General features: G+C 38.1%; 1 protein-coding gene and 1 pseudogene across 3 annotated transcripts in view; both read left to right on the top strand.

Moving 5' to 3' along the window:
• The window catches only part of EMC2 (ER membrane protein complex subunit 2), a 564,357-nt gene that overhangs the window by 258,905 nt on the left and 282,064 nt on the right, over positions 1-23,388 (top strand). For all 3 annotated transcript variants that reach the window (XR_015246898.1, XR_015246900.1, XR_015246899.1), the window contains one exon: positions 10,761-10,893. The gene's annotated coding sequence lies outside the window, so the exon portion shown is untranslated. The remainder of the gene's footprint in view (positions 1-10,760; positions 10,894-23,388) is intronic.
• The window catches only part of LOC147571897 (uncharacterized), a 121,972-nt pseudogene that overhangs the window by 18,995 nt on the left and 79,589 nt on the right, over positions 1-23,388 (top strand).

The raw sequence follows: 23,388 nt of genomic DNA, 5'->3' as shown, positions 1-23,388 counted from the left end.
TCTGAAAGAGAAAACATGCAAGCATATCTGAAAAAGAAAAATTGAGAAAGATAAACAATGAGAGTGTAAGTTGGGAGGGATGGTCATTCCTTTGTTTTTTATTTTTCCTTAAAGAAGAGAACATTTCTACACCTCCTTGGAGGGAGATATTATTGGAGTAAATACTCCAAGAAAACTGGGTTTGGGATGCTGGCATTCTCTTCCTTGAACTGGTTGAGTAATTGCTTTGCAGTTCTCACTCTCCCCACAGTTAGACCCTAAGAACTAGATTTGTAGGGAAGAAATGGAGTCTCACTTTGGCCCCAAGCTAAACTATATCCTTTTACACAATATATCAGAAGTTCTATATTTTGGGGAGATTATTGGACACTCTTCGGCCAGTGCAAACCTCATGCTGTACGGTTTCTTTCTTACTGTACTCTAAGCGCCTATTGTCAATTTTTGAGAAATCTAGAGAAAAGGATGATGAGTAATCACCAATCTTAAATCTCCGAGAAGGAAGTTGTCTTATAGGAATCTCAAAATGAACGAAAAGGCAAAGACACCTGTTAATTGAAGATACAATTAGGATTTCTAATAATGAGAAAATGATAGTGAGGTAATCAGCTCTCCTTTTGTTTCAAAAAGTTAAATCTGTACCTCACAGCAAACTTAAAATAACTTTTGGATAATTAATCAAATACAACTACAAAGCCTACAGACTTCTTAAAGGAATGCACAGGAAATTATTTTGACGATCATGGAGTTGAGGGGACCTATGAAAGACATTAAACCCCAAACCCGTAAAAAACATTAACAGTTTTTATTTTATAAATAAGAACAATGAGATAATGACACCAAATTTAAATGCAATAGCAAACTGGCAGAAAATGTTTGCAACAGATATGGCAGAGAAAGAACCATCAAGAGGTTCCTACAGTCAATAAGGAAATGCAAATAACCTAATAAGATAAATAAACAATAGTTACAAACTGTCAATTCTTAGAAAAAATACAAATGACCAGCATACATCTGAAAATACACTTAAACTCATCAGATTTCAAGAAAATTCAAAGGGCAATTTTCCCCCATCAGATTAGCAAAATTTGAAAAAGACTAGTATGCAAACTGGTGCTCTCATGAACCATTGGTCAGTATTTAACTTGGTTCAATCTTTCTCAGGTCAATTTGATGATATTTTTTTTAAGATTTACATATTCTTTAGCCAACAATTAATTCTTTCTTTAAAATTCCATGTTTAATGTCCTTGTTCTCTCCTGCAGATGTTCTTGCTAGATCTCCACCCTTCAATGTGTGATATCAAAACTCACATGCTCAGTTTCAGCCAGGAATACTTCCAAAGCTACAACTCAGTTTCTCCCCACCTGTTCAGCTGTAGTCTCTCAACCACACACCCAGGTGGCTGGGTTAAATCTCAGCCCCATTGTGTGACAGAATCAGAACCCTCTTCTAAGACCATGTAGGCAAAAGGTGAAAAATTCAACTACCTGCTGGATTCCAGAAAGTAAAAGAAATGAATAAAGCAGGGAGAGTAGAAGTATATATGCTAGTGGTAGGCTTTGGAAAGCAAACTACAGTGCATGTACTCTGGCCAAAGTAATCCATATTTATATGTGAAATATCCAGACTTTTAAATAGTTCACTAATTTTAGTTGGTTCACAAAAATAGTTCACTGAAAGTTTAGTTGGTTCACTAAAATATAATTTGTGGAGGGCAAAGGAAACATAATTTGACTCATGAGCAATTTCTTGATAAGCCTCCAATCTAGCTGTGGCTACCAGTCCAATATTAACTTGATTCACGATTAGTTTCCCCTGGTGGCATATAGTGCCCTGACTGGCCCACACACCCTAGGTGAAGCCATCACAATTCACTGGAGGCTCTAGAAGTACTGATCTTCTAAAAATAAAGGGTCTTGTTAGGTCACCTTTCCCAAAGCTCCTTGGCTTCTCTGCAGATAGATAAACCTCTTACCAGTGACAATTCTGTATACCAAGAGGATGGTGTGGGACTGAACAGTATTTAATTAAACCACTGAAGGTCCTGGTGATCTTCCCACAAACAAGGGTGACTGCTCATCCTTTTATTACATAGTCACTCAAGTGACTCAACCAGAACATAAATCTGCTACAACTCTATTCTCTCTTCCCCCAGAAAGAGACACATCTGGTAAATCACACATTGAAAAATTAATGTTCTGTATACTAATTCCCCAACCACATGATGGCTAGTACAAAAGCCGTACATTTAGAGTGTTAGATAAACAACAAACACAAAATGTGTTCTGCTTACAGAGAAAGAGTTAAGGGATCACAACCTCTAATTTAAAGACCAAGGTTACTTTATCCAGTTCAGAGAGTAGGCACTGTTTTCATAGAGTAATGAATCACATTTTTTCTGCCCCACAGAATTCTAATGCTGTCAAGAATGGTAAGATAGATGATCCTATTTAAAATTATATTTTACAAAGCAAAACAGATATAACTCAGTAACTGTGCATCTAATTGACTTAATTGCCTCATTTATCACATGACTTAAGTGAGCTGATGTTTTCTACTCTGCTTCACCCATGTAATTCTTGTAATGTAAGAGCTGAGACATGGTGCCAGGCATGAGCGAGAAATCCTCTCTCCTGAGAAAAGATATCATTGAAGTGATGTTGGCTTTGGGTTCCAGTTTATTGAAAAATCAATGTCCATTTGTGCGACCAACACATATGGCTTTCTTCCAGGCTGATGATGGCTTTGGGAGGCTGGCTATCACCTAATGAAGTCAGATCAGCTTACCCAACACCCAAGTTACAGTTGGCAAAGTGACTTTGTCATTAAAATCCAGTTTATCATTCCTGTTGGTGTTTTTCTTCCCATCTCACCCCCTCCTATCTATTTCTCCTGAAGCCACAGTATTGTTTTTCTCTCTGTAGATAACAGACCAATGGCTCCAGTTTTAACATTTAAAAGGGACTCTGTATGATGTTTGGTGCTCAAAGGATAAACAACTTTTTCATATGTATGTGTCTGTCATTAAAGGCAGAAAAACACATATATAAGTAGATAGTCCAACTCAGACTTGACTCAAAAGAGACATTTTTACAACTCAGAGCCAGATTTGTAACGGGCTCCATTGAAATTCATCAGGTTAGCTGTCTTGGGTAAATCAACAAAGCTAAGTTTGTTTAATGTGTTGATACATTCCAATAAACAGAGTCCAGCTAACATTTTACATGAGGCTTTAAAAAAAATAATTACCAGTAAAGTAATACCATTTCTCCATTATTAAATGGAGTGGCAGTCTAAATTGCAATGCTGTTTTTTCCCCCCAGTGTTCTTTTTCCCTGGAGAATACCCCCAGAGTGATAGTCACTGGCATCAGAAGCTCTGGTAGGGCAGTGGGTTTTTTTTTCCCTTCTGAATCTGCCAAAGGCAACAAATAATTCTGTTAGGAAGTGCCAGCTCCATCACTAAGCATGGTCACTAGATTCTTACTTGGGTCTATTCTGTGAAGACCTCCCTCTCTATTAGTTAGGAATGTTTTGATTACAGGTAACAAAACTGGCTGATGTTAGGGGAAAAGAAGAAAAAGAAAAATTTATATATATAAATGTGCAAGGATGGCACAGAATCAATGGGAAGATAAAGAACCAGCATAAGACTGGATATGAACCAAAGCATTTTATGCCAAGAGGGAAGAGGCCAAGGTCTTTCAGCCTAAACAGGCTGGTCTAGAGCTGCTGCTACATGCAGGACACCATGGCTGCTGCTGCTGCTATGAAAGAATCTAAATGTCTTTTGTCCCTTGCTAAAAATCACACTCCCATGCTGGAGCCTCTGGTTGATTGGGCTTCGCAAAAAACTTGTAGTCAAAATAAGATATTAGAAACAAGAGAGTATATAGTCATTTGTGCTTAGCATTCCTAAAGACAACAAACATTTAAAAGTCTGCAATGACTATAGCATGTCTGAACTGGCAAGTGGTATAAACTGGAAGTGATCAAGGATATTTTGAAGGATTCAAGTTCACTGCAATTTTGACCATGAAGAAATGCCATCTACTGAGAGAGAGAGAGAGAGAGAGAGTCATGTTAAGAATTTTATGTAAATAAACATGTTCCTGTAGGAGGCATAATAAATAGGGAACCAAAAGATATGGGAATAAGCTAGTTAGGAAGTAGAGTCTCCAATAAAAATCTCAAGGTTAGGGGTATAGAATTGGTGTACAGAAATCGGTTGCATTTTTATACACCAATAATGAAGCAACAGAAAGAGAAATAAAGAAACTTATCCCATTTACAATTCCTAGGAATTATAAAATATCTAGGAATAAACATAACCAAAGATGTAAAAGATCTGTATGCTGAAAATTATAGAAAGCTTATGAAGGAAATTGAAGAAGACACAAAGAAATAGAAAAACATTCCATGCTCATGGATTGGAAGAATAAATATTGATAAAATGCCAATACTACCCAAAGCAATCTACACATTCAATGCAATCCCAATCAAAATTGCACTGACATTCTCAAAGCTAGAACAATTAATTCTAAAATTTGTATGGAACTACAAAAGACCCCGATCAACCACAGTAATAGTGAAGAAGAAAACCAAAGTGGGAGGCATCACAATCCCAGACTTTAGCCTCTACTGCAAAGCTTTAATCATCAAGACAGTATGGTACTGGCACAAAAACAGACACATAGCCAATTGAATAGAATAAAAAACCCAGAATTGGACCCACAAATGTATGGCCAACTAATCTTTGACAAAGCGGGAGAGAGCATCCAGTGGAAACAAGACAGTCTCTTTAGCAAATGGTGCTGGGAGAACTGGAAAGCAACATGCAGAAGAATGAAAGTGGACCATTTCTTACACCATACACAAAAACAAACTCAAAATGGATGAAAGACCTAAATGTGAGGCAGGAAACCATCAAAACCTTAGAGGAGAAAGCAGACAACAACCTCTTTGACCTCAGCTGCAGCAACTTCTTGCTTGACACATCTACAAAGGCAAGGGAACTAAAAGCAAAAATGAACTATGGGGACCTCATCAAGATTAAAAACTTATGCACTGCAAAAGAAACAATCAACAAAACTGAAAGGCAACAGACGGAATGGGAAAAGATATTTGCAAATGACATATCGGATAAAGGATTAGTATCCAAAATCTATAAAGAACTTACCAAACTCAACACACAAAAAAACAAATAATCCAGTGAAGAAATGGGCAGAAGACATGAATGGACACTTTTCCAAAGAAGACATCAAGATGGCCAACAGACATGAAAAGATGCTCAATGTCACTCATAATCAGGGAAATACAAATCAAATCCACACTGAGATATCACCTCACACCAGTCAGAATGGCTAAAATTAACAACTCAGGAAACTACAGATGCTGGCAAAGATGTGGAGAAATGGGAACCCTGTTGCACTGTTGGTGGGAATGCAAACTGGTGCAGCTGCTCTAGAAAACAGTGTGGAGGTTCCTCAAAAAATTAAAAATAGAACTATCCTACAACCCAGCAATAGCACTACTAGGAATTTACTCAAGGGATACAGAAGTTCTAAGGCATAGGAGCACATGTACCCCAATGTTTATGGCAGCGCTTTCAACAATAGCCAAATTATGGAAAGATCCTAAATGTCCATCAACTAATGAATGGATAAAGAAGATATGATTTATATATACAATGGAATACTACTTAGCAATGAGAAAGAATGAAATCATGCCATTTGCAGCAACGAGGATGGAACTGGAAGGTATTAAGCCAAATGAAATAAGTCAGTCAGAGAAGGACAGATATCATATGTTTTCACTCATATGTGGATCTTGAGAAACTTAACAGAAGACCAGGCAGTGGGGGGGGGGGATGCAGGGGGGGGGAAGGGAAGGGGAAAAAATAGTTACAAAGAGAGAGGGAGGGAGGCAAACCATAAGAGACTCTTAAATACAGACAACAAACTGAGGGTGGACGACGGGGTGGGGAGAGGGAAAATGCTTGATGGGCATTGAGGAGGGCACTTGTTGGGATGAGCACTGGGTGTTGTATGTAAGCCAATTTGACAATAAATTCTATTTTAAAAATCTCAGGGTTAGGACGAAATATAAATAGAACATAAATTCATAGTGTTCTGCAATTGTAGTAAGGCATATCACCAAATGATTTTAGGACACACACATGCATGTGTGCGCGCACACACACACAATTTCTGTACTCCTCTTGCATAGTATTTTATTAGACAAATAACAAAACTCCCGTGTAGTCCTTGGTTAAGGCAATATGTTTGATTCCGGTCAACAGATTTATTTTAAAAGCCTCCAAGTGGGAGAAGTGAAAGGAATCTGCATTTATTGAATGTTCATGGTGTTTTAAGCATCTTTCCATATCATATTACTTAATCCTTACATGTCTCCAACATAAGTATGAGCTGCTCAACTTAATGATAATAATGATTAAATTTGGGGAATGTATGAGCTTTGCTCAAGGTCACATATAGCAAAAATGATACACATGTACTCATAGTCCTTGTGTTTCATCTCCCACTCCTTACTCTGACTTGTAACCCTATCACTTCAGTAAAACAACTCTAACAAAGTTTATCAGCAATTTCCATGTGACTAAATTCATTGGATACTTTTCAGTTCTCACCTTACATCATTCCAGCAGCATCTCACACATTGTACAATTCTCTCCTTCTGGAAACACTCTTATCTAAGTCACCTTTGCTGCTATATCAAAATGCCATAAACTTCGTGTTTTAAACAACAGAAATTTATTTTCTCACAATTATGGAAGCTGGAATTTCAAGATCAAGGTGCCCACAGATTTGGTGCCTGGTGAGGACCTACTTTCTGGCTTTCAGAGGGCTACCTTCTTGCTGTGTGCCTAAATGATCTGTTCTTTATGGGAACAAGAAGAGAGAGAAGGCTCTTGTGTTTCTTCTTCCTCTTATATGGGCACAAATTCCATCATGGGGACTCTACCCTCATGACCTCATCCAAACCTCATTACCTCGTTGCCTTCAAATAACATCGTGTTGGGGATTAGGATTTCAACATATTAATTTTTGAAGGTGTCATAAGTAAGAGATGAATCACTGGGTTCTACCCCTGAAGCCAAGACTACACTGTATGTTAACTAACTTGAATTAAAAAAAAGTAATAGTTGGGGCACCTGGGTGGCTCAGTTGGTTGAACATCTGACTTTGGCTCAGGTCATGATCTCATGGTTCATGGGTTCGAGACCCACGTCAGGCTCTGTGCTGACAGCTCAGAGCCTGAAGCCTGCTTCAGATTCTGTGTCTCCCTCTCTCTCTGCCCCTCCCCTGCTCTCACTCTGTCTCTCTCAAAAGTAAATAAATAGGAAAAAACATTTAAAAAAAGGAATAGTACTTCAAAATACTAAACTGAACTTATAACCTGCTCCCCCACAAAAAATATCTATCCAACATACATACATACATACATACATACTTGATCTTTTCTAGAATACTGTGTTACAAGGAATGGCACCACCATGAATTACACTGCAATTTTCATTTATTGGCATAATTAGTGTCTGTTAGTTTATAATCAGTCAGCCAAGATATTAATTGTGCAACTACTATCTGTTCCAGTACTATTCTAAACTCTGGGCAAACAGTGGTGACCAAAACAGGCAGAGTCCCTATGTTAAGAATTATATGATCTAGTGAGGGGATACATAAAATTAAAAAAAAAAACAGGGAAAGAGGTTAAGGTGTGATTGGAAGAGCTGCTATAGCTAGGGAAGCCCATTCTTTTAAAAAAAATTTTAATGTTTACTTTTGAGAGAGAGAGACAGGGTGTGAGCAGGGGAGGGGCAGAGAGAGACACACACACACACACACACACACACACACACACACAGAATCTGAAGCAGGCTCCAGGCTCCGAGCTGTCAGCACAGAGCCTGATGCAGGGCTCAAACTCACAAACCGTGAGATCATGACCTAAGCCAAAGTCAGATGCTTAACTGACTGAGCCACCCAGGCACCCCTAGGGAAGCCCATTCTGAAAAGATACCAAATGATTTGAGACTTGAACAATGGAAAAAGGGAAGCCACATGGCAGTGTTGAGGAAGAGGAATCAAGTAGAAGGAGCAGCAACTATAAAGGTCTTGAGATGCAGTTGAGTTTTACACGTTCTAGAACCCAAATGCAAGCCAGTATGGCTGGACCGTAGTGCAAGAGAAGGATAGTGGAGGGAGGGAGGTTAGAAAGTTCTGCAAGACAATGACATTCAGATCAGATCTCTGGAGTAACAAAGAAGTAAAACAATGACAACAAAAAGCTAGGTTAGCAGTTGAAGAAAAAGTTACACTTGTAAGAAGTTAGATAGTGGTTTGTCATTGTACCTCCTGAAACATAAGGAATAGAAAACAGGCCTGGCATATTCTCAATCTTGATATCTACTTTCATACTGTCCCCCTTTTAGGGAAAGTTTAGAGGCAGATGTGATGGACTTTATTCCATGTCTCTAAAATCACCCCATGGTGAATGGACAAAAACTGATGAGTTCAGAAAATTGTGAGAAGACTGGGAATTTTGGCTAAAGTGTTTCTTGTATACAAAGGATTGAACATAGAAATTCTATTGACATCTAATTACTGGCATGTGCAGGCTGATAAGTGTTACCAAATGCCTTCCTAAATAAGTATAGGGTGGTGTGGAAAGAACTGTTTCTCTGTTGGTTAAATGGTGAAAGCAGTAACCTATTAAGAGAATTATTCTCAGAGACTGAATGCTAATTGATTTTATGTGCATGTCAAGAAGCCAATCAATGACAGGCTTGCTGCAAAATAGCAGAGCAAAGAAAAATATACAAAGCAGATTGTAGTCAAATGTGGAAAGCATCTGACCTTATCACTGAAAATATCTAGTTTAATGAACATTTTACCAGTTTGACATCCATAAACTGCATAAAATCCATGATCTGGAATCTCTTGAATTTCACTCTGAATAATTGTAGATACATGTAAATTTGTTTAATAAAGGAAAACAACTTTATAACTTCAAAACCCTAAAAAAATTTCTATTGAAATGAAATTTATATAATATAAAATAAGCTATTTTAAAGTGTATAATTGATTGGCATTTGTACGTTGTGCAAAAATCATTGTCTAGTTTTGAACTATATAGTTCCAAAAAGTGGAAACAACCCAAATGTCCACTAACAGATGAATGAATAAATAAAATCTGATATATCCTTACAAATGAATATTACTCAGCCATAAAAAGTGAAGTACTGATACATGCTACAATGTGGATGAACCTAGAAAACATGCTAAGTGAGAAAAAAAAAGACCAAATAGGTAACGTTATATGGTTCCATTTATACAAACTTTCCAGATTAGGTAAATCCATAGAAACTTTATAATTTGTGATATGATGAGCGATGGCTGACTTCTCCTCTAAGCACTGTAAACCTTTATGAATGTTGGGACTATACCTTATTCATCTGTTTCCTCAGCCCAAAACATAGTTCTTGGCACATAGAAAACCTTCTGTATCAGTCAAGGTTCTTATAGAAGTAGAACCACCAGGATATATATGTGTATAATATTTACAGTATTTATCATAAGGACTTGACCTTCCATGGTTAATAGAGGCAGAAGAACTAGTCTATGTGATGTTTAGTTTCTAAGTCTAGCGCTGGAACCAATTGTCCATGTGCAGGTAGTTGGGAACGCAAGATGGTTATGGACTGGGGGAAAAAATACAAACTGGAAACTGTGAGTTTGAACTGGAACCCTTGAGAATGAACGAATGAACTGGAACCTCTACATGTTCCTTATCACCTCCAAGTTTACAGTTTTAATGATGAAGGTTTTCTTCAGAAGCTAGTGCCTGCCCCATTGTCACAGACCTAAACACAAACCTGGACCAGGAGTTGGAGAACTTAGAGCTACTGCTGCCACCCTCCAGCCAGAAAGCCAGGAGGTTAGCTCCAATAGGCAGGAGCTGCAGAAGTGCCCTGTACTGCACCAGCCTTCTCAGCACTAGAAGACAGCTGGGCTTCACTTGTATCTTCCATGTCTGCACCTGAACTAATCCCATGAAAGAAAGGTGGATTCTGGGAAATGTACTTCAAGCTTGGTTAAATTGATGTAATGCCTACAATTACCAGGAATGCTTCTGGAAAAATGAGTAAACAAATGCAAGATACAATGCTCTAGCAAGCATTTCTGTAATTTCCTTGCCTGCAGAGTATATGAGAAATATTTTTCAAGTACCCATATAGACGAGAAAATGGATTGAGCACTCTGCTAGCATTGTTGTTTTATTATATCTTCACAACAACCCTATGACATAATCACAATTTTTATTACACAATTATTTTTTTTAATTTAATGATACAGGTATTATTACAAAGATCAAGCAAAAGAAGCACAAATTGTTAACAATAGGTACTTAGCCTCAGTAGCAAATAACTGACCTAGAAAACCAGATTTAGATCTATCCCATTATAAAGCCCATGCACTGTCCACTATATTGCCCTGTGCTCCACAGTCCCACCTTGATTTTCTCCATTTTATGTATAGTGAAGTTTTCTGCTGCTTTCTCCTCTTTTCCATCTTCCTCCTTTTCAAGAAAAAAAAAAAAACTATCTTTTTCTTCCCATGTAACTGCTATTTTGGACAACTGAGTTGTATAATGTATACTTGTTCAATGGTGCCTGTCAGAGATATTATGAGATTCAGCATCAGAAAATGACAGAATCCTTTCCTTTTTTTCTCTTAGGAGTGAATTATTCTCTCCCGCCTGGTCTCTTTGCTGTGCCCTCTGCTGTTAAATCCACTTCCATGCTCTCAGTGATCTTCCATAAAACCATGAGCACGTCAAATTCTGAGATATTCTTCTCATCTGTTTTTGGGTGAGTCTCACAGGTCTCCAAAAAGTGTGCTGTTTTGCAATAACATAATACTCAATATTATCACAAAAAGACTTACTATATGATTAGCAGATTAAAGAATTGTGTGTATTATCTGCCTAAGATCAAGCACAAAATGACTGTTTTTGGGTACTTACCATGAGCATGGTCTGAGATAAGAGTTTTATATGAATTATCTAATTAATCTAAATGACCGGTCAATGGAAGGGTTAATTATATGTTGACATTAAAAAAATTTTTTAATGTTTATGTATCTTTGAGAGACAGAGAGAGACAGAGCGCAAGCAGGGGAAGGGCAGAAAGAGAGGGAGACACAGAATCCGAAGCAGCTCCAGGCTCTGAGCTGTCAGCAGAGCCTAATGTGGGGCTCAAACCCACAAACATCAGATCATGACCTGAGCCAAAGTCGGACGCCTAACCGACTGAGTTTTAAATGAAAAAATCTGAGGCTTAGAGAAATTTAAAAATTTGCTCAAAGATATAGATAAGTAAATTATCAGGTCCATTTGATCTGAAAGCCCTTGGTCTTAATTATCATGAAATTTCATTTAAAACTCCTTACCAAGTTTTTCCTATTTTATTTAACAAATATCCATTGAGTGCTTACTAGATGTTCCAGTATTAATAGCAGGTTAAAATGCTATCACACAGGATAAAATAAGGAATATAGTCACAATCATATTCTTTTGTCCTAATAGCTATCATCAAAGCCAGTGTATAAAATATGTATTAATATTTGGTAGGTGGAAGCCTTTTTGAAGTGTCTCTCCAGAAAGGCTGGGAATGCAGTAATTTCCCCCCAATGACATTAAGATTGTTGCTCTTGTTTTAGTAGGCAGTAGTTAGGTACATCTAACAACTGCAAGTTTAATTGACTGAATTTTTAAAATTCAAGCTTTTGTCTGTGTATTTTATGTGCACAAAACAAACTAGGAAAGGATATGTCTTATTTTCATAAATTTTACCTTTTCATTACAATGCTCTGTGAAGATAGGGATCTAGAGGATAGAAGAACCCAACTTATGGTAACAAATGGTTATGGAGATTTCTGCCGCTAGAACACTGGATCCTCTCTCAAGCTGTTTCAGATTGTTCTTTTGCTATTTGTGCTATAGTTTCCTCTCTCCCCTTCATAATGTACCCCCCCCCTTTTCATCTTAGATCTTTAGTGCATCCACAGTGGAAAGGCTGTGAAACTTGACTGGAAGGGGAAATTTCATTAGAGAATATAGAGCACAAGAACACTGGAGACCTGGCCAAAGTGATCTTCTCTAAAGTCTGTCATCTACTTCTTTTCACAGCACATATGGGATTCTTGATTGGAATAGCCAGTGGCTGTCCACTCGGTCTAGTGTTTGCTAAAGCGATTCTTTAACCTAGAGCTTCAGTGAAACAACAATAAGAGTCACAGAGATGATTCCTCCACAACATGGGGTCAGAACTATGTCTGGTTTAACTTAAGCTACTTTTGTGTATGCATTGTATGTGATAGATGGATTCTGACACAAGCTTCATTTCCTCCTTCACTGTGTGAATTAATTTGGCTTGCCATGGCTCAGAGCATAATACTTTGTAATGGTTTGCATTTTGCTTTCTCTCTTTGTACAGGGTCAACTGATCCTCTTTTTTTTGTATTTTTGTTTTTGTTTTTATGTGATTACCTGATATCTCTTCTTCTTTTGCAAGTATACTCAAAGTTTACTTTATCAACTGAGTTGTTTAAGGGAAATACTTCCTTCAATATTTCTGAAGATGATCTACTTCCAATTATCCCTCACCCTGGATATCTGTCCTGGGTGCCTGACTTTCATTGTTTTGTTGCTTGTTTTTCATATATATATTTTTTTTTTTTTTTTTTTTTTTCAGAGAGAGAGACAGATTGTGAGTGGGAGAGGGGCAGAGAGAAAGGGAGATGCAGAATCCGAAGCGGGTGTTAGGCTCTAAGCTGTTAGCACCAAGCCCAACGCAGGACTCAAACTCACGAACCGTGAGATGATGACCTGAGCTGAAGTTGGACACTTAACTGACTGAGCCACCCAGGCACCCCACTTGTCTTTCCTTTAAAAACAATGTTTATGTATTTATTTTGAGAGAGAAAGAGAGAGCACTTGCATGCAAGCAAATGGGGGAGAGGCAGAGAGAGAGGGGAAGAGAGAATCCCAAGCAGTCTCTGTGCTGTCAGCACAGAGCCTGACACAGGGCTTGAACTCACGAACCATGAAATCATGACCTGAGCTAAGATAGAGTCAGACACTTAACCAACTGAGCCACCCAGATGCCCTATTTTTGCTTTTTAATCTTGACAGTTCTCTATCTATCTGTGCTGTGGTAATACTTCTCATGTATGAAATGGCTACCATATATAACCTCTTGCTTTCATAGTAATTCTTCAGAGTGGTGTTATCTCTGTTTTACAAATAAAAACCCAAGAATCTGAGAAATTCGACTATTTTTCTAAGGTCATACATCATGATTTAAATCTATGTCTATCTGAATTAAATCTCAGAGTTACTGAAAAGGTATTTTATCCATTTCTCAGTGTAGTGAGAAAAGACTATTTGAATGGAAGAAAATATGTAATGGTCATAAGGCATGGGGCTCTGCAGTTGGACTGCTTGGGCTCAAACTCTGGTTCCACCTTTATTGTCTAATTAACTTTGAGTGAATTACTTGAAATTTCTGAGAAATAGTTTCCTCACCTATAGAATGGACATAATTATATTAGCTAACTTTCTGGGATACTGTGAGGACTAAACATGGTTTCACATATGATATCAGCGTTAAAGGATGGTGGCTGGCATGTGGGAAGAGTTTAGTACATGCTAGCTGCTGTTACTATTATTGTTATTATGTTTCCTAACTGAAAAGTAGTTTACTAAACAGAAACATTGGTGTCATGATGTTTACTGGGAAATAGCAATGAAAGTCCCTCATGACTTTAGAAGTTCAGAGGTTTGAGTGTTTAACTATTTTATACCCATGGTCACATGGGGCCATATCTGTGCTGGAAGAAAGAAAGGATTTTTTTTCTTTAAATTAGTGCTTTCCAAGCTATGGTAATATTACCCCTTTTTTTCTGTCCTGACTCTGTTCTTAAATATGAAGTGGAATATTCACCATTTACCACACAATGCATGAAGTAGCCTCATCCTATAAAACCCTATTCCTGGAAAACAACCTTGGCTTGGCTTTGGTGATTCTAAATGTGAGTATCAGAGTCCAAAATTGACTCCCTGGAAAGGCTGTTCAGACAGCAGTTAACAAATCACCCTCTAACAGGAAGAATTCCCGGACAAGCTGGGCAGGATCAGGGCTCTCACTTCCCATAAATCTCCTACCAGCCATTGCCCTTCTTTCTGGGAATTACCACTATTGTTTTCCATTTTCTCTTAATCCCTTCTTCTGACTTTCCCTCTTCACTTTCTATCCTCATTCCTTCCTTTCTTTTCTTCTCTTAGGGAATTAAAGGAGATATCAAAACCAAATATAAAACTTACCCCTTGGTATGCCCTGTGTCTGTAATACTGTGTGTGCTGTGTATATTTAAAGTTGGGAATTTAGAACTTCAAGGGGAGGGACGATGTCTAGTCCTGCTCTGGATGATACCTAAAACAGAGCTTCCCACTCTGCCAAGGCCACAGAGTCATTGACGAGGGTCACATTCTCAAAACACACACACACACACACACACACACACACACACACACGCATACATTCGTGGGTGTTAATCTTATTCAGTGCTCCATGGCATTGACCATAATACCTCAGATGTATTTGGAGAAAAATTATATTGAAATAATAATCATAAAAGCAATGAACAATTGGGGCTTCAATTTGGGTTGTAAGAATAATCTCTACAAAAGGATTAGAAAAGAAAGCCCAGGCACCTTGAACAAAACTTTCTCCTCTGCTTTGCTGTAAAACATCTATTAAAGGCATGGTGGTCTTAATTACTTAAAATATTGAAATTAGTTCAAACTGTCCCTCTCTGAATTTCCTGGTGTTTGCCTATACTGGAACATTCCTCACCTTGGTGAGGTGAGTCAGCTTTTTCCAGTTCTCTAGCTCATTAACTGACTTGTCCCTCTGCCAGTGGTTTCCAAACCACTCACAAGAGTGCGACAAAATTTCACTGGTATGAAGTAAAATGAGAAAAATAAGGATAATGTGAGGACTTTTTTTTAGGGCTAAATTTATTTAATTGAAAGGAAGATCATTTACTCTGAAATTATGTAATTTCTATATTTTTGTGACAAAGAGGTCTTTCTTTTATGAAAAGATCTGCAAAAGAGGAAAATTGAGGAATCGTGGCCTTAAACTTTGGGAAATGTGAAATGGAAAAACCACCTTAGGCCACACATGGGGTGCATGTATGTGTGTGTGTTTATAGCCAGGCGCCCACCTCAAGGGATCAAGTAACTGGACAGTTCATAAAGGAGGCTCTGAACAGGGGACCCAGTATGGAGTGTTAGCCCCAGTTAGATGGTTGCTAAAGCAGAGGAGTTACTGAAACAGAAGGGGCAGTTCTTCTGTCATTACAGAAAAACTTTTACTCTTCACATTGCCCTTTTGGGCTGTATTTTCTTCCTCTGATTGGTGTCATTTTTAACCTGATTTCACTTGAATAAAATTGTTCCTTAGGGAAAGCCTTGATGAGCAGGCAACGAATTAAAACAGGAAATGAATGAAAAGAAAAAAAAATGCTCTGATGATATTCCTAGTTATAATGGTACTTTAAATGAATGTCATGGCTCAAGTTTTCTAGAAAACAGAATGCAGGACAAGGCTTGATTGATGATGCTTTATGTTTGGAAGTGCAATTTCAGGACAGCAAAAAAGAGAGAAAAAAGAAGTGCTTTCACATGCATAGTGCATTTAATCATCTCAACAGAAATAAAGCAAGTAAGTGATCTAATTGAAATTTTGAGAAGCTGCTTTTAAATACCATTTTTAGACGTCCTTAGTGTTTCCATGATTAACAAATGAGTGAAGGCACTCAGGCAGGTGAATGGCCGGCCCAGGTCTATGTAGTGGGAGAGTGGCACAGCGGGATTCAGAATCAGGCTGAACTGTTGAGCCGATGGGCCTTCCCCATAACTGCAGACTGGCAGCACACGGCTTCTAGAGGGATCTCTGGGACAAGGATTATTATTCTAGTTTTGAAGAAAAAGGAAATAGATGCATTGGAGAGTTTAGTAATCTGTCTAAACACAAACTGGCAAATCAAATCCAATTATGAAAAGAAAGAAAAAAATAACAAAAATCAAATGATTATAGTGGGTTCAGGAAAAGCATTTGACAAAATACAACAGCCATTTATAATTTTTAAAAAAGCACAAAACTCAGCAAACAAGGAATAGAGGGGAACTTCCTCAACTTGAGAAAGAACATCTGCAAAAACTTCAGCAAACTTCATATTTAATGGCAAGAAACTCAAAGATTTCCCACTAGGATTTGGAATAGGCAAGGATGTCCCTTCTTACCAGTTCCTTTTAACATTGCATTAGAAGTCCTAGCTAATGCATGAAGACAAAAAAGGAAATAAAAGGTATACAGATTGAGAAGGAAGAAACAAATGCTTTATTTGCAAATGACATGATTGTCCATGTAGTAAATACAAAAGAATCAACAAAAATACTTTGAACTAATAAACTATTGTAACAAGGTTGTAGGATTAACAAAGTTAATCTACAAAAGTCAATTGCTTTCTTGTATGCCAGCAATTAGCAAGTGGAATTTGAAATTACAAACACAGTAACATTTATATCATCATCCCTTCCCCAATGAAATACTTAGGTATTAGCCTAACAAAATACGTACAAGATTTGTGTGAAGAAGACTACAAAACTCTGAAGAGAGAAATCAAAGAATAATGAAATAAATGGGCAGTTACTTCACATTCATTGATAGAAAGACAATATCATCAAGATGTCTGTTCTTCCTAACTTGATCTATAGATTCAATGCAATCTGAATGAAAAACACAGGAAATTATTTTGTGGACAAATCAATTTAAAGTTTCTATGGAGAGGCAAAAGACCCAAAACAGCCAACACAATATTGGCAGAGAAAAAAAAAAAGTTGGAGGAATGACACTATCCAACTTCAATATTTATTGTAAAGCTACCTGAATCAAGATAGTGTGGTATGGGTCAAAGAATAAACAGAGTAATAGAACAGAATGGAGAGCCCAGAAATAGGCCCACGCAGATATAGAGAACTGATCTTTGACAAAGGAGCAAAGACGATAAAATAGAACAAGCATGGTCTTTTCAACAAATGGCATTAAAACAACTGAACATCTCTTTGCAAAAAAACTGAGCCAAGACACAGACTTTACAGCCTTTACAAAAATTATCTTAAAATGGATGGTAGACATAAATGTAAAACACAAAACTATAAAATTCCTAGAACAATAGGAGAAAGTATATATGATCTTGGGTTTGGCCATCACTTTTTAGATGCAACACTAAAGATAAGATCCATGAAAGAACTAATTATAATTCAGTTTTTCCGTAAACCTAAAACTGCCATAAAAAATAAAGTCTGTTTCAAACAAGCAAACAAACAAACAAACAAACAATCCTGCAACAGATGAAGAGTGGATAGGGATGAGGTTTAAAAAAAAAAAAGAAAAGAAAATGAGTAGCAGACCCCTAGAGAGAGAGCACTGAATGGGGACCTGACCTTGGAGAATTGCTTCTAGACCCTGCTTTCCAATTAGTTAGCATTACCTTGGGAAAGTAGCAACTTCCCTAGGCTGCATTTCCTCTTAAGAAAGTAAGCATGTAGAATAGGTGATCTCTAAGCCTCTTTTAACCCTCCCACATGCTCAGTTTTGGAACAAAGTAATCGAGGATACTCTTGGGGGGCTCACGTAGGTGCTAGGAGTCCTGAGGAACTCAATGAGTCCTCTTGCCCCAAATTATTACCTTCTTTACCTGGTGTGTCCAATAGTAGTGACTCACTTTTTGTGTTATAAAGTCTATCTCTCTGCATATAGTAAAAGCAAATCCGGGGTGCCTGTGTGGCTCAATCAAGCCTGTGTGGCTCAGTTAAGCGTTTAACTTCAGCTCAGGTCATGATCTCACAGCTCCTGAGTTGAAGCCCTGCATAGGGCTCTGTGTGGCTCAGAGCCTGGAGTCTGCTTTGGATTCTGTGTCTCCCTCTCTCTGCCCCTCCCCTGCTTGCGCTTCTCTCTCTCTCTCTCTCTCTCTCTCTCTCTCTCTCTCTCAAAAATAAACAGTAAAAAAATAATAATAATAAAAAGCAGATTAATCCCTGCTTTCTAATACAACTACCCTTAAGAATTATATCTTCAGGCATAGGTTAGTTAGTGTGCATTTTGTCAGGGCAAATCCAGTATGTATCAGAGCAAAATCTAGTATATCAGGTGTTCAATATATTTGTTAAGTAAATGGGTGGATGAATCAATAATTTAAAGGAGAGGGGTGCAGAGGTGAGTAGAGCTGTAGGTGCACAGAATTGTTTAGAGTCATGGAAAGAGGCATGAGCCCTAGAACACGGAATATATGGAGAGAAGCTCCAGAGATAGTTTTGCCTGCTTCACACTTATGCTTGAGACTTGCCCTGGGAACCCATTCCATCCCCAGTTTTCATCAGTCATTCATTTATTAAAGGGATGCCTGGGTGGCTCAGTGGGTTAAGCAGCTGACTCTTTTCTCAGCTCAGGTCTTGATCTCAGGCTGTGAGTTCAAACCCCATGTTGGGCTCCACCTGGGGCGTGAAGCCTACATAAAGGGCGGGGGGGAGAGTGAAAAATAAGAGTGAGAAAAATAGAGATCGAGATATAATCATTAATATTGACATTTCTTAAGTAACTACTATGTGCCAGAAACTGCACTCAGCATCAGGGATTCAATGGTGAGTGTATATACCTCTTCATAGTTATTTGACTGGTTCCTCACTTAATGCCCACACAGCAGAGTGGATACCAGGCTTCCACCCACTTTCCTACTCTTGATACTCTTACACACCGACACAAAACTCAAGAAAGATTTTAAATGTTTTGTTCATCCAACTTCCCAAGTTTTACTGTTTTGAAGGCTAGCTGAAGTAAAAAATTTTTGTTGGTTTTCCTACTGTGAATAAATGCTGCCCCCTTCTGGAACATTAGCAGAAGTGTAGAAGACTGACTTCTGGCCAGGAAAGCTTTATAGTTCAAGAAAAGTCAGGGGTAGGAAGGGTTTTAGTTAAATTTCATTGTTTTATCAATGGGGAGTTTGGTGCTTGGGAAAGTCAACTTGCTTGTTTTTATCTTGTGTAAGGAGAGAGTGACAACAGAGAATGAAAGAGGGAATGAAACTTATGCTTTCAGACTTAGTTCATGGTACCTCTTTTCAAGTTTACTAGACTGGGGATGGTTGTTGATATTTTTGTTGCTCCTCCATGTATATTTATCTATCTACTTCTCCTCCATTTTCCCTCACATTCAGTCATGCTTCATCTCATACTCCCATTTCCATAGTGCAGTGACAGACAGACTCATTTTGAGGACCCAGCACATGTTAAGAGCTATCTCAGTCAGTCTGTCTGTGTATCTGTGTGTCCTCTGAATTTTGTCCATCTGACTGTCATATATCTTCTATAGGTTTCTGGATGAGGGAGTTTAAATCCCACTCCCTATTCCTGAATTTAAGTCTACAGGAACAAACCTCACATTGTCTTCTCCTCCATTCAGATAGTCATTCAGCAAATATGTGTTGCCTACCCACTGTAAATTAGTTCAAAGTAAGAATATCTACTCAGTAATCCCTGAAGTTCAAGGAAATAAACATCTTATGTAATATATGAGACCAAATAATATATGTCAAATAAATCATTCAAAAACACTACTTATAATAAAATTGTGATAGTATTTAATTTCCATCTACTTCCGTAGTTGATATCCACATATTTATGCAGCTTAAATTTATAAGGATTTTTAAAGCCCTTCACTCTACTGAGGATCCATCTTAACTTGTGTAGCAAATTCTGTAGGCTGTCCAGAAAAGAAAAAGCCAAGATAAAATTAGAAAAAGGCCTAAAAGTGGGAGTGGAAATCAATGAACTTATGCTTGCAAGTGTTCTGAGCATGAAGGTTCTTTATCTGTGTAACCAATGCCTGGAATTCTATTTTAGTGTATTACAGAGGAATGCAAATTTAACGAAGAGAAAATTGATTAGAAGAGAAAGAGAGGTACCTAATTCCTGAGTGGATATTGAGAAAGTTGTTTAATCCCTCCAAGATCCACATAGAGGGCTACTTCTAGCCCATATGGTGTCTTTGGGCACAATGGAAAAGGCACACCCTTTGGGCCAGTGTAGCCCCACAGACACTAAACTTGGTGAACAGAACATGAGCTGGATCTCAGCCCTCTCTTGCCCCTTAGTCTGGTCTCCTTGTGTCATGAGTATCTGCCCCAATATATCTGATGCTCTGGCCAGATACTTCAACAGTAAAATGGAACTTGCAACTGTTTTGTGCTCTTCACAAGGTTGCTGCAGGGATCTCATGAAAAAGAAGTATACATGTATGTACACATGTATATGTACATACATACACACATGCATGTATGCATACATTACATAAGCTGTATTATACAGAATCTAATGTTCTGTGTTTGGAAGGGAGGTTATTATATCAATAATCACAGATACTCTCATTAGAGATGCTCAGAAGAGGAGAACTTGTAGTTGCTAATGAGACATCTGTTATAAATGTCATCTAGAAAGGCCTGAGGATGCCCATGTTCTGTAAAGCACAACATAGATTTCTTGGAAGCCTTCTCTTGTTTGTACCAAAATTCCAACGGCAAAGCCAGTCTTCTTAGAGCATTCTGAATCCTGTAGCGTGAATTCACACAGGTGGCTACTGGCAGAGGACTGTGCTGGCAGCTGATGGCAGCAGGTGCTGAGAGCCATCCCTGATCACACCAGAGGCACCAGCTCTCTCATCTCTCTTTTGTATTCCTTCACTTCTCAGGCCCCTGTTATTTCTTCTAGAAGAATTAGCTTAGTGTGCATGTTTCAAAAATATTTCCAATAATTAGGCTTTTAGTTTTATGGTTCAGTTTAATTTAGGAAAACAAATCACCAAGGTAAAGAAAGTAATTTTTCACTCCTCTGGCCAAAGCCAAAGTATATACTAATTTTATACCTACTCTCTCTCTCTCTCTCTCTCTCTCTCTCTCTCTCTCTCTCTCACACACACACACACACACACACTCACACACACACACTCACACACACACACTCAAACACCACTAAGTATGCTTCCACCTTAGGCTCTTTGACCCTTCAGTGTTTCTGCCTGGAATGCTCTCTGCATATCCAGATGAATAACCTCTACCCTCCTTTAAGTCTTTGTGGCTTGTTTAATGATGTTGACATGCAATGAATATCGATTGAATTAAATTGAACACTGAAGGTGGTGGGAATTGTTGACCTGTACGTTTATTTTGAACTTAATAGTTTTTTGAAAATTACTTGAAAATGTTTCTCTATAATTATGTCCTCTATTTAAGTCTGATGTTTATTATATTTCATTATTCATATGTAGCTTAAATGAGCTTATCAGTATTTTTTCCAAATACTTATGCTGACCAAAAATCTGGCAGACAAACCAGCTCCTATGCTTGCTTGGTATTAACTTGTGGAGTTACCAGGTGTGAGCGTGCATGCACATGTACACATGTGCATGTGTGTGCGTGTATGTGTGTGTGTGTATAGGAATACATGAAATTCTTGGAGGAATCCAAGTCACTAGAAGATGAAATAGGCAAATGGGGCAATAGATAGATAGACAGTGACCTTGATCTAGAGACTTTGGGCAGCTGTTCCTCTTACAGCCTTGAAATACTGCTTTCTCGTGTACTTTATACTCTTTAATTATCCCCTGATTCCAACCTTCTCCAAAGAGATTTTCAAAATTACTTGGACTGGCCAAATCATGGTGGAAATCATGTTTTGAAAAGACAAACACATGAATATTTTAGCACTAAGTTTAAAGTTCACATAATCTTTCGAGTCTTTAATAAACCATAATCTGGTTTCAAAGCCTATAGCTACATTCTAGGATATCTACATTTTTAAGACAAACTGCTTTCTTGTTTGATTTTTTTTTCTTAATGATATAGTTTCATGACTATGAGTCTAATTATATTATCTTGATTATATCCCAGATTTACCATTTACCAGAAGTGTGGCTTTAGGAAAGTCATAAGACTTTAGGAAAGTCTCAGGTTTTCATCTGTGATTTTTTTTTTTTTTAGTTCAAGCATTTAATCATGATCCAAGATGTTGGGGGTACTTTGGGACAGTAGCAGGAACAAAGCAAGGCCCAAATTACTCTGCTCCTGAGGCTCAAATGCTGTGCAGGATCCCAGGACAGGGTAGGCAACAGGTTCCTATCCCCCATTCAGAGGAGGACACAATGGGGCACGAGTCTCACTCCAGCCCTCCTCACAATGGAGAATGTCTTTCTAGGCTGTCTCGGAATACCCAGTCCTGCCTACCTGGAGAATACAATAGAGAATGACTGATATGTTAGAGCCCAGTGATCCTGGAAGGCAGGAAAAAGGGACCAGCTTGGTAGAGCTGGTCAATACCAGAAAGTATAACAGGATTACTTCCTAGAGTTACTGACAAGAGTTGATGAGATTGCATTTTAAAGTGCTTCATGAAGTAAACACTTAATAAATATTATTTATAATTATATAATAGGATACGATGTGTTTGATGTGTCCTTAAGTATTTCCTCTGCAGTTTTCCTTTGCTTTACTTTTCTACCTAGAAGCATCACATGGCAATTCTGTTGAAACTGCTTCCTTTGTAGATCATTGGAGAAGGGTTGTAGAGACCATGATGTTGATATCAGTAGACTGCCAGATTCTTGACATGTGATAAGAGCGGGAGATTGTGGTGAACTATGCCGGAATCTTAATGTATTCTTTAAAACCGGACCAAATCTTGTCACCACATGCTGCAACTCTCTGCGTTTTGGAACTGCATATGACTCTTGGTGCCCTTGTAATTCATTTTCTTCCTCTAATTTGCTGGTTTTCCTTTTCCAGATATCAAGTGTTCAAGGTGAAGGGAGAAATAAAATTTATTTGGTACCTACTCTATGCTGGAAATTGGGTTCATCCCAACCCTTTCTATCTCCATTTTTACAAATGTTGAGGTTAAGAGGTTAAATTATCTACTCAAAGTTGTACAGTTATTAAGTGGCCAGTTAGAGATTCCATTCCTGATCTCTCTTCCTCTCCCCGACTCTTTGTGAATTAGAAAGCTGCCCCTTTAAAGGGCCCAAAGAGTATTTTACTCTCAATGCCAAGATGACCCTTACTCCTACTCCAAGCACTCTCTGTTGTCTTCTACTTATCATAACCCTACTTATTTTTCAGGTGTTGTCACAATACTATGTTCTCCATCTCCCTTATCATGCTGCAAAGTCATTGTCTTGCAAGATGTAGAA

The sequence above is a fragment of the Puma concolor genome, chromosome F2, assembly GCF_028749965.1.
Source record: "Puma concolor isolate L17-30 chromosome F2, mPumCon1.1.hap2, whole genome shotgun sequence".
NCBI classification, from domain to species: Eukaryota; Metazoa; Chordata; class Mammalia; order Carnivora; family Felidae; genus Puma; species Puma concolor.
Note: the sequence above shows the minus strand (reverse complement) of the source record. Positions and strands in the feature narration are given on the sequence as shown.